Below are 12,451 nucleotides of genomic sequence, written 5' to 3'. Positions count from 1 at the left end.
CTACAATCCTGCAGTCTATGGAATAAACACCATATTTACAGAAATATAGACAAGATGAAAAGGCAGAAGGCTATGTACCAGTTGCAGGAACAAGATAAAACCCCAGAAAAACAACTAAATGAAGTCGAGATGGGTAAGCTTCCAGAAATACAGTTCAGAATAATGATAGTGAAGATGATCCAGAACCTCGGAAAAAGAGTAGAGGCAAAGATCGAGATGACGCAAGAAATGTTTAACAGAGACCAGGAAGAATTAAAGAACAAACTAACAGACATGAACAATACAATAACTGAAATGAAAACTACACTAGAAGGAATCAATAGCAGAATAACTGAGGCAGAAGAATGGATAAGTGATCTGGAAGACAGAATGCTGGAATTCACTGCTGAAGAACAGAATAAAGAAAAAAGAATGAAAAGAAATGAAGACAGCTAAGAGATCTCTGGGACAACATTAAACGCAACAACATTTGCATTATAGGGGTCCCAGAAGGAGAAGAGAGAGAGAAATGACCCGAGAAAACATTGGAAGAGATTATAGTTGAAAGCTTCCCTAACTTGGGAAAGGAAATACCCACCCAAATCCAGGAAGTACAGTGAGTCCCATATAGGATAAACTGAAGGAGAAACACACTGAGACACATAGTAATCAATTTGGCAAAAATTAAAGACAAAGAAAAATTATTGAAAGCAGCAAGGGAAAAATGACAAATAACATAAAAGGGAGCTCCCATAAGGTTAAGAACTGATTCTCAGCAGAAACTCTACAAGCCAGAAGGGAGTGGCATGATATACTTAAAGTGATGAAAGGGAAGAACCTACAACCATGACTACTATACACAGCAAGGTACTCATACAGATTCGATGGAGAAATCAAAAGCTTTACAGACAAGCAAAAGCTTAGAGAATTCAGCACCACAAAACCAGCTCTACAACAAATGCTAAAGGAACTTCTCTAAGTGGGAAACACAAGAGAAGAAAAGCACCTACGAAACAAACCCCAAAACAATTAAGAAAATGGTCATAGGAACATACATATCGATAATTATCTTAAATGTGAATGGATTAAATGCTCCAACCAAAAGACAGAGGCTTGCTGAATGGATACAAATACAAGACCTAGGGACATATATGCTGTCTACAAGAGACCACTTGTAGGGACACATACAGACTGAAAATGAGGGGATGGAAAAAGATATTCCTTGCAAATGGAAATCAAAATAAAGCTGGAATAGTAATACTCATATCAGATGAAATAGACTTTAAAATAAAGAATGTTACAAGAGACAAGGAAGGACACTACATAATGATCAAGGGATCAATCCAAGAAGAAGATGTAACAGTTATAAATATATATGCACCCAACATAGGAGCACCACATACATAAGGCAACTGCTAACAGCTATAAAAGAGGAAATTGACAGTAACACAAAAATACTGATAAACTTTAACACCTCACTTACACCAATGGACAGATCATCCAAAATGAAAATAAATAAGGAATCATAAGCTTTAAATGACATAATAGACAAGATAGATTTAATTGATTTTTATAGGACATTCCATCCAAAAACAGCAGATTACACTTTCTTCTCAAGAGTGCACAGAACATACTCCAGGATAGATCAAATCTTGGGTCACAAATCAACCTCAGTAAATTTAAGAAAATTGAAAAAATATCAAGCATATTTTCTGACCACAATGCTCTGAGATTAGAAATGAATTACAGGGAAAAAAAACAACATAATATAGACAAACACATGGAGTCTAAACAATACTTTACTAAATAACCAAGACATCACTGAACAAATCAAAGAGGAAATCAAAAAATACCTAGGGACAAATGACAATGAAAACAGGACGATTCAAAACCTATTTTATGCAGCAAAAGCAGTTTATAGCTATACAGCCTACCTCAAGAAACAAGAAAAATCTCAAATAAAAAATCTAACATTACACCTATAGGAATTAGAGAAAGAAGAATAAACAAAGCCCAAAATTAGCAGAAGGAAAGAAATCATGAAGATCAGGGCAGAAATAAATGAAATAGAAACAAAGAAAACAATAGCAAAGATAAATATAATTAAAAGCTGGTTCTTGGAGAATATAAACAAAATTGATAAGCCATTAGCCAGCCTCATTCATAATAAGAGGGAGAGGATTCAAATCAATAAAATTAGAAATTAAAAAGGAGAAGTTACAACAGACACCACAGAAATACAAACCACCCTAAAAGACTACTACAAGGAACTCTATGCCAATAAAATGGACAACCTGGAAGAAATGGACAAATTCTTAGAAAGGTATAACCTTCCAAGTCTGAACCAGGAAGAAATAGAAAATATGAACAGATGAATGACAAGTAATGCAGTTGAAACTGTGATTAAAAATCTTCCAATAGGGGCTTCCCGGGTGGCGCAGTGGTTGAGAATCTGCCTGCTGATGCAGGGGACATGGGTTCGAACCCTGGTCTGGGAGGATCCCACATGCCATGGAGCAAAGAGACCCGTGAGCCAGAACAACTGAGCCTGCACATCTGGAGTCTGTGTTCTGCAAAAATAGAGGCTATGATAGTGAGAGACCTGTGCACTGCAATGAAGAGTGGCTCCCGCTTACCACAACTAGAGAAAGCCCTCACACAGAAATGAAGACCCAACACAACAAAAATAAATTAATTAATTAATAAACTCCTACTTTCAACATCTTAAAAAAAAATCTTCCAATAAACAAAAGTCCAGGACAAGAAGGCTTCACAGGTGAATTCTATCAAACATTTAGAGAAGACTTAACACCCATCCTTCTCAAACTCTTCCAAAAAATTGCAGAGGAAGGAACACTCCTAAACTCATTTTATGAGGCCACCATCACCCTGATACCAAAACCAGACAAAGATACTACAAAAAAAGAGTATTACAGACCAATATAACTGATGAATATAGATGCAAAAATCCTCAACAAAATACCAGCAAACAGAATCCAACAACACACTGAAAGCATCATACACCATGATAAAGTGGGATTTATCCCAGGTATGCAATGATTCTTCAATATATGCAAATCAGTCAATATGATACATCACATTAACAAACTGAAGAATAAAAACCATATGATCAACTCAATAGACTCAGAAAAAGCTTTTGACAAAATTTACCACTGATTTATGATAAAGACTCTCCAGAAAGTGGGCATAGAAGAACCTACCTCAACATAATAAAGGCCATATAAGAGAAGCCCACAACAAACATCATTCTCAATGGTGAAAAACTGAAAGCATTTCCTCTAAGATCAGGAAAAGGCAAGGATGTCCACTCTCACCACTATTATTCAACAAAATTTTGTAAGTCCTAGCTACTGCAATCAGAGAATAAAATAAAATAAAAGGAATACAAATTGGAAGATGCTACCAGAAAACTACTAGAGCTAATCAATGAATTTGGTAAAGTTGAAGGATACAAAATAAGTGTACAGAAATCTCTTACACTCCTATACACTAATGATGAAACCTCTGCAAGAGAAATTAAGAAAACACTCCCATTTAGCGTTGCAACAAAAATAATAAAATACCTAGGAATAAACCTACCTAGGGAGACCGAAGACCTGTATGCAGCAAAGTATAAGACACTGATGAAAGAAATTAAAGATGATACCAACAGATGGAGAGACATACCATGTCCTTGGATTGTAATAATCAATATTGTGAAAATGACTATACTACCCAAAACAATCTACAGATTCAATGCAATCCTTATCAAATTACCAATGGCATTTTTTACAGAACTAGATCAAAAAGTCTTAAAATTTGTGTGGAGACATAAAAGACCCCGAATAGCCAAAGCAATCTTGAGGGAAAATAATGGAGCAGGAAGAATCAGACTCCCTGACTTCCGACTATACTACAAAGCTACAGTAATCAAGACAATATGATACTGGCACAAAAACAGAAACATAGATCAGTGGAACAAGATAGAAAGCCCAGAGATAAAACCACGCACATATGGTCAACTAATCTATCACAAAGGAGGCAAGGATATACAATGGAGAAGATGGTCTCTTCAATAAGTGGTGCTGGGAAAACTGACAGCTACATGTAAAAGAATGCAATTAGGACACTCCCTAACACCATACACAAAAATAAACTCAAGATGGATTAGAGACCTAAATGTAAGACTGGACACTATAAAACTCTTAGAGTAAAAGATAGGAAGAACACTCTTTGACATAAATCACAGCAAGGTCTTTTTTGATCCACCTCCTAGAGTAATGGAAATAAAAACAAAAATAAACAAATGGGATCTAATGAAAATTCAAAGCTTTTGCACAGCAAAGGAAACCATAAACAAGACGAAAAGACAACCCTCAGAATGGGAGAAAATATTTGCAAATGAATCAATGGACAAAGGATTAATCTCCAAAATATATAAACAGATCATGCACTTCAATATTAAAGACACAAACAATGCAATGCAAAAATGGGCAGAAGACTTAAATAGAGAAAAGCATAATTCAAAAAGACACATGCACCCCAATGTTCATTGAAGCACTATTTACAATAGCCAGGTCATGGAAGCAACCTAAATGCCCCTCGACAAATGAATGGATAAATAACATGTGGTACATATATACAATGGAATATTACTCAGCCATGAAAGGAAGGAAATTGGGGCATTTTCTGAGACTTGGATGGATCTAGAGACTCATACAGAGAGAAGTAAGTCAGAAAGAGATAAACAAATATCATATATTAACGCATGTATGTGGAACATAGAAAAATGGTACAGATGAACTGGTTTGCAGGGCAGAAGTTGCGACACAGATGTAGAGAACAAACGTATGGACACCAAGGGGGGAAAGCTGTCAGGGGGTGTGGATGGTGGTGTGATGAATTGGGCAATTGGGATTGACATGTATACATTGATGTGTATAAAATTGATGACTAATAAGAACCTGCTGTATAAAAAATAAAATAAAATAAAATAAAATAAAATTCAAAAATTAAAAAAAACATTCATTCATTCAACATTTACTAAAAAAAAAAAAAAAATACTATATGGTACTGGAAGAACAACAGAAATACTGATCAATGGAACAGGATAGAAAGCCCAGAGTTAAACCCATGCACATATGGTCACCTAATCTTTGATAACGACAGCAAGAATATACAGTGGAGAAAAGACAGGCTCTTTGATAAGTGGTGCTGGGAAAACTGGACAGCTACACGTAAAAGAATGAAATTCGAACACTGCCTAACACCATACACAAAAGTAAACTCAAAATGAAACAAAGACCTAAATGTAAGGCCAGACACTATCAAACTCTTAGAGGAAAACATAGGCAGAACACTCTATGACATAAATCACAGCAAGATCCTTTTTGACCCACCTCCTAGAGAAATGGAAATAAAAGCAAAAATAAACAAATGGGACATAATGAAACTTCAAAGCTTTTGCCCAGCAAAAGAAACCATAAACAAGACGGAAAGACAACCCTCAGAATGAGAGAAAATACTTGCAAATGAAGCAACTGACAAAGGATTAATCTTCAAAATTTACAAGCAGCCCATGCAGCTCAATATCAAAAAAACAAAAAACTCAATCCAAAAATGGGCAGAAGACCTAAATAGACATTTTGCCAAGAAGATATACAGATTGCTAACAAACACATGAAAGAATGCTCAACATCATTAATCATTAGAGAAATGCAAATCAAAACTACAATGAGGGTTTACCTGGTGGCGCAGTGGTTGAGAGTTTGCCTGCCGATGCAGGGGACATGGATTCTTGCCCTGGTCCGGGAATATCCCGCATGCCGCGGAGCGGCTGGGCCCTTGAGCCATGGCCGCTGAGCCTGTGCATCCAGAGCCTGTGCTCTGCAACGGGAGAAGCTGCAACAGTGAGAGGCCCACGTACTGCAAAAAACCACAAAAAACACAAAAACACAAAAATTCCAATGAGATATCATCTTACACCAGTCAGAATGGCCATCATCAAATAATCTACAAATGATAAATGCTGGAGAGGGTGTGGAGAAATAGAACCCTCTTGCACTCTTGGTTGGAATGTAAATTGATACAGCCAATATGGAGAACAGTATGGAGGTTCCTTAAAAACCTAAAAATAGAACTACCATATGACCCAGCAATACCACTACTGGGAAGATACCCTGAGAAAACCATAATTTAAAAAGAGTCATGTACCAAAATATTCATTGCAGCTCTATTTACAATAGCCAGAACATGGAAGCAACCTAAGTGTCCATGAACAGATGGATGGTTAAAGAAGGTATGGCACATATATACAATGGAATATTACTCAGCCATAAGAAGAAACAAAATTGAGTTATTTGTAGTGAGGTAGATGGACCTAGAGTCTGTCATACAGAGTGAGATAAGTCAGAAAGGGAAAAACAAATACCATATGCTAACACATATATATGGAATCTAAAAGGAAAAGAAAAAAAAAGTGGTCTTGAAGAACCTAGGGGCAAGACAGGAATAAAGACACAGACCTACCAGAGAATGGACTTGAGGATACTGGGAGGGGGTAGTGTAAGCTGGGACAAATTGAGAGAGTGACATGGACTTATATATACTACCAAATGTAAAATAGATAGCTAGTGGGAAGCAGCCGCACCACACAGGGTGATCAGCCTGGTGCTTTGTGACCACTGAGAGGGGTGGGATAAGGAGGGTGGGAGGGAGGGAGATGCAAGAGGGAAGAGTTATGGGGACGTATGTATATGTATAACTGATTCACTTTGTTATAAAGCAGAAACTAATACACCTTTGTAAAGCAATTATACTCCAATAAAGAAGTTAAAAAAAAAGAGCCTTTTAAGAATAACTGGTAGTAGACTTTTCTGACATTGTATTGCATCTTCTTTGGCTATATTTGGGCTAGGGTTCCCTTAGGTGACATTTCTGTCTGAAGAATAACTTGCATTTCTGCATTGGTTTGTGTGTGTGCCTGTGAGCATTTGCTTGAGCTAACCACTCATTACTCTGGGGAAGCACATTAGATTAAAATTAAGTCTAAAATATAAATTGAATGTATACTAAAGGTATGGTATTGTGCTAAGTTTGTGGGAGTGGGGTGGTCAGGGAATGGAAAAAGACACTTAAAAAATGAAGTAGAAATATCATTGGAGATTCTTTCATGTCTGCGTATATATCCCCTATCGGGCACAAGGGCTGTGAGTGGAGAGACCTGTTTCTAATAATGTGGACATCAGCACAGAATGACTGTGATATTAGGTCAAATCATAAACTTCTTTGTCTTTAGATGCCACACACTCAAAACCTGTACAGAACAATTGTTTCCAGAGTGATGCTCACAGTCAGAGGTGCTCACAAAATAAGATGATTCATTGAGGTGTGAAAAGAGAATATCAAAACTGATACTAGCAAAAGGATAAAAGTACTAACAGTTAATTTTTCATTTGACATGGGAGGCCTTTCTCAGTCCTTAAGTCAGTCATGTGATTCACAGTGGCCTTGAGGTATCCAGAGAGGAGGATGTGGATTCATTCCATAGTTCAGAGGGTTGGGTTGGGTACCATTGCTGCTTTATTCTCTTTTAGTTTATATATGCCCAGGTAAGTGGATTTGTGAATTACATTATCTTCTTTTACCTAAACCACACTTCATAGACTAGTGACTAATAATAATCCTGTGAGGATACTGTGCATTAAAAGTCATGTTAACAGTACAAGCCCCAGAGAACTTCCTGGTGAGGACATGGTAGAGCCTCAGTCTTCCTCAGCCCTCTGCCAGGTGAAGATCTAAAATTGATCTAAATCAATAAACTTAAAAAAACTTAAATAAATAAAATTGATCTTCCCACTCATTGGTCAGACAATGAGTGGGAAAGTAAACAACTCTTGAAAATGGGAGGGGTAGTTAGGGAGTTTGGGATTGACATGCACACACTGTTATATTTAAAAAGAATAACAAACAAGGACCTACTGTATAGTACAGGGAAGTCTCCTCAATATTATGTAACAACCTAAGTGGGAAAAGATTTTGAAATAGAACAGATACATGTATATGTATAACTGAGTCACTTTGCTGTACACCTGAAACTAACACAACATTGTTAATCAACTATACTCCAATATGAAATAAAAAAAAAAACTCTCACATAAGAACATTGGAAATATCAAGAAAATTTCTCTAACCTGCTTGGACTATAGATAAGCTAGAAGTTGAGTAGCAAAATTCCATACTTTTGCTCATTGGGTACATAGGATTGAAAAGTGATTTCATGACGAGCCAGCAGAGTTGAGATTATGCCTTCATCGATGGGCATTCTGTATCTTCATGAGATTCCTATTACAGTTAGAGCAGCTATGAAAACGAATGATCAAAACAAACTGAAATTTTCTGCATACAGGTCTTTTTTCTCCTTAGGTAGGTTTATTTCTAGATATTTTATTCTTTTTGTTGCAATGGTAAATGGGAGTGTTTTCTTGATTTCAATTTCAGATTTTTCATCATTAGTGTATAGGAATGCCAGAGATTTCTGTGCATTAATTTCGTATCCTGCTACTTTACTAAATTCATTGATTAGCTCTAGTAGTTTTCCGGTAGCATCTTTAGGATTCTCTATGTATTGTATCATGTCATCTGCAAACAGTGACAGCTTTACTACTTCTTTTCCAATTTGGATTCCTTTTATTTCCTTTTCTTCTCTGATTGCTGTGGCTAAAAATTCCAAAACTATGTTGAATAAGAGTGGTGAGAGTGGGCAACCTTGTCTTGTTCCTGATCTTAGTGAAATGGTTTCCGTTTTTCACCATTAAGGACGATGTTGGCTGTGGGTTTGTCATATATGGCCTTTATTATGTTGAGGAAAGTTCCCTCTATGCCTACTTTCTAGCAGGGTTTTTATCATAAAAGGAAGTTGAATTTTGTCAAAAGCTTTCTCTGCATCTATTGAGATGATCATATGGTTTTTCTCCTTCAATTTGTTAATATGGTGTATCACATTGATTGATTTGCATATATTGAAGAATCCTTGCATTCCTGGAATAAACCACACTTGATCATGGTGTATGATCCATTTAATGTGCTGTTGGATTCTCTTTGCTAGTATTTTATTGAGGATTTTTGCATCTATGTTCATCAGTGATATTGGCCTGTAGTTTTCTTTCTTTGTGACATCCTTTTCTGGTTTTGGTATCAGGGTGATGGTGGCCTTGTAGAATGAGTTTGGGAGTGCTCCTCCCTCTGCTATATTTTGGAAGAGTTTTTGAAGGATAGGTGTTAGCTCTTCTCTAAATGTTTGATAGAATTCACCTGTGAAACCATCTGGTCCTGGGCTTTTGTTTGTTGGAAGATTTTTAATCACAGTTTCAATTTCAGTGCTTGTGATTGGTCTGTTCATATTTTCTATTTCTTCCTGATTCAGTCTTGGCAGCTTGTGCATTTCTAAACATTTGTCCATTTCTTCCAGGTTGTCCATTTTATTGACATAGAGTTGCTTGTAGTAATCTCTCATGATCTTTTGTATTTCAGTGTCAGTTATTACTTTTCCTTTTTCATTTCTAATCCTACCTAAGGAGACAAAAGACCTGTATGCATAAAATTCTAAGACACTGATGAAAGAAATTAAAGATGATACAAATAGATGGAGAGATACACCATGTTCTTGGATTGGAAGAATCAACATTGTGAAAACGACTCTACTACTCTAAGCAGTCTACAGATTCAATGCAATCCCTATCAAACTATCACTGGCATTTTTCACAGAACTAGAACAAAAAATTTCACAATTTGTATGGAAACACAAAAGACCCCGAATAGCCAAAGCAATCTTGAGAATGAAAAACAAAGCTGGAGGAATCAGGCTCCCTGACTTCAGACTATACTACAAAGCTAGAGTAATCAAGACAGTATGGTACTGGCACAAAAACAGAAAGATAGATCAATGGAAAAGGATAGAAAGTCCAGAGAAAAACCTATGCACATATGGTCACATTATCTTTGATAAAGGAGGCAGGAATATACAATGGAGAAAGGACAGCCTCTTCAATAAGTGGTGCTGGGAAAACTGGACAGGTACATGTAAAAGTATGAGATTAGATCACTCCTTAACACCGTACACAAAAATAAGCTCAAAATGGATTAAAGACCTAAATGTAAGGCCGGAAACTATCAAATTCTTAGAGGAAAATATAGGCAGGACACTCTATGACATAAGTCACAGCAAGATCCTTTTTGACCCACCTCCTAGAGAAATAGAAATAAAAACAAAAATAACCAAATGGGACCTAATGAAACTTCAAAGCTTTTGCACAGCAAAGGAAACCATAAACAAGACCGAAAGACAACCCTCAGAATGGGAAAAAATGTTTGCAAATGAAGCAACTGACAAAGGATTAATCTCCAAAATTTATAAGCAGCTCATGCAGCTTAATAACAAAAAAACAAACAACCCAATCCAAAAATGGGCAGAAGACCTAAATAGACATTTCTCCAAAGAAGATATACAGACTGCCAACAAACACATGAAAGAATGCTCAACATCACTAATCATTAGAGAAATGCAAATCAAAACTACAATGAGATGTCATCTCACACCGGTCAGAATGGCCATCATCAAAAAATCTAGAAACAATAAATGCTGGAGAGAGTGTGGAGAAAAGGGAACCCTCTTGCACTTTTGGTGGGAATGTAAATTGATACAGCCACTGTGGAGAACAGTATGGAGGTTCCTTAAAAAACTACAAATAGAACTACCATATGACCCAGCAATCCCACTACTGGGCATATACTCTGAGAAAACCATAATTCAAAAACAGTCATGTACCAAAGTGTTCATTGCAGCTCTATTTACAATAGCCCAGAGATGGAAACAACCTAAGTGTCCATCATCAGATGAATGGATAAGGAAGATGTGGCACATATATACAATGGAATGTTACTCAGCCAAAAAAGAAATGAAATTGAGCTAATTGTAATGAGGTGGATAGACCTAGAGTCTGTCATACAGAGTGAAGTAAGTCAGAAAGAGAGAGACAAATACTGTATGCTAACACATATATATGGAATTTAAGGGAAAAGAAATGTCATGAAGAACCTAGGGCTAAGACAGGAATAAAGACAGAGACCTACTAGAGAATGGACTTGAGGATATGCGGAGGGGGAAGGGTAAGCTGTGACAAAGCGAGAGAGAGGCATGGACATATATACACTACCAAACATAAGGTAGATAGCTAGTGGGAAGCAGCCGCATAGCACAGGGAGATCAGCTCGGTGCTTTGTGACCGCCTGGAGGTGTGGGATAGGGAGAGGCTGGGAGGGAGGGAGACTCAAGAGGGAAGAGATATGGGAACATATGTATATATATAACTGATTCATTTTGTTATAAAGCAGAAACTAACACACCATTGTAAAGCAATTATACTCCAATAAAGATGTTAAAAAAACAAACAAACCTGAAATCATTGCTGGACCTTACAATTGTTCTATCACAACGTATTAAACCAAGACTCTCTGAAATGGGAAGCATATTTAGTCTGAAGCCTTTTGCTGAAAATATTACCATGAATAACATTTTCAATTTCAGCAAAAGGCTAACATTAAATTATAATTACATAATAAAATTAAAATGTAAATATTGGTCATTTCATTTTTTTCTCATTTAAAAAATATGGTTTAATATAAGTTTTATAATGAGTGTACATATTTATAGTATGTATATGTATATATATATATATATGTTTGTTTTCTTGTCTGTTTAATCTGTTTATTTATTTATATGGGGTCAGTTAGCTCAATTTTTTTCCTGGAAAGTATATATGATCAAAAACTGTTGGAAGCCACTGGATTTGTGGAATATAAAGCTACTTTTGAAAATATTTTATATGAGCATAGTAGTAATGATAGAGAATGCTATCTGAAAGGCCAAGTATAAAGATACTAGCCCATATGATCAGTTAGGGCAATTAAATGTAAGCAGGTGCGAAAAGAAATTTGATTAAATGGGGATGATTTAATTTTTCTAAAATAATACAATTCAAATTCTTCTCTCTTCTCTTCAAGGCTGTGCTGCACTCCCCCAGCCTCTTCTGCCTTACTACTCAGTGTGTATTTGTACAAATCCTCCTCTCCAGCCTGAAGGCTCTCTGCCTCCAAAATAGAGTTGGTACCTGCTCCGTGCAGATGTCTCTTTCCCATTCCCCCTCTGAAATGCCCTGTTGTGTCCTATTGATCTTCTTGTTGTATCCAAATCCTGATCATCCTTCCTGACCAAGGTCAAATCTCTTCTCCTCCTACAATCTTCTCAGACCACTTTAGCCTGCAATCTTCTTTCTTTTTTAAACTAATAGCAGTTTCTATCTCTGCCACTCATTTGACAATCAACTCTATAATGCATTGTGACAGCTCTGATATTACATTGTGCCATATCGTTATTTCCCTCTTTTGTTTTTCATTTTTTATCTATTTCCCCTCA

This window comes from Pseudorca crassidens, chromosome 12 (genome assembly GCF_039906515.1).
Source record: "Pseudorca crassidens isolate mPseCra1 chromosome 12, mPseCra1.hap1, whole genome shotgun sequence".
Lineage (NCBI taxonomy): Eukaryota > Metazoa > Chordata > Mammalia > Artiodactyla > Delphinidae > Pseudorca > Pseudorca crassidens.
The sequence above is the reverse complement of the archived record's forward strand: the minus strand, read 5'-3'. Positions refer to the sequence as shown.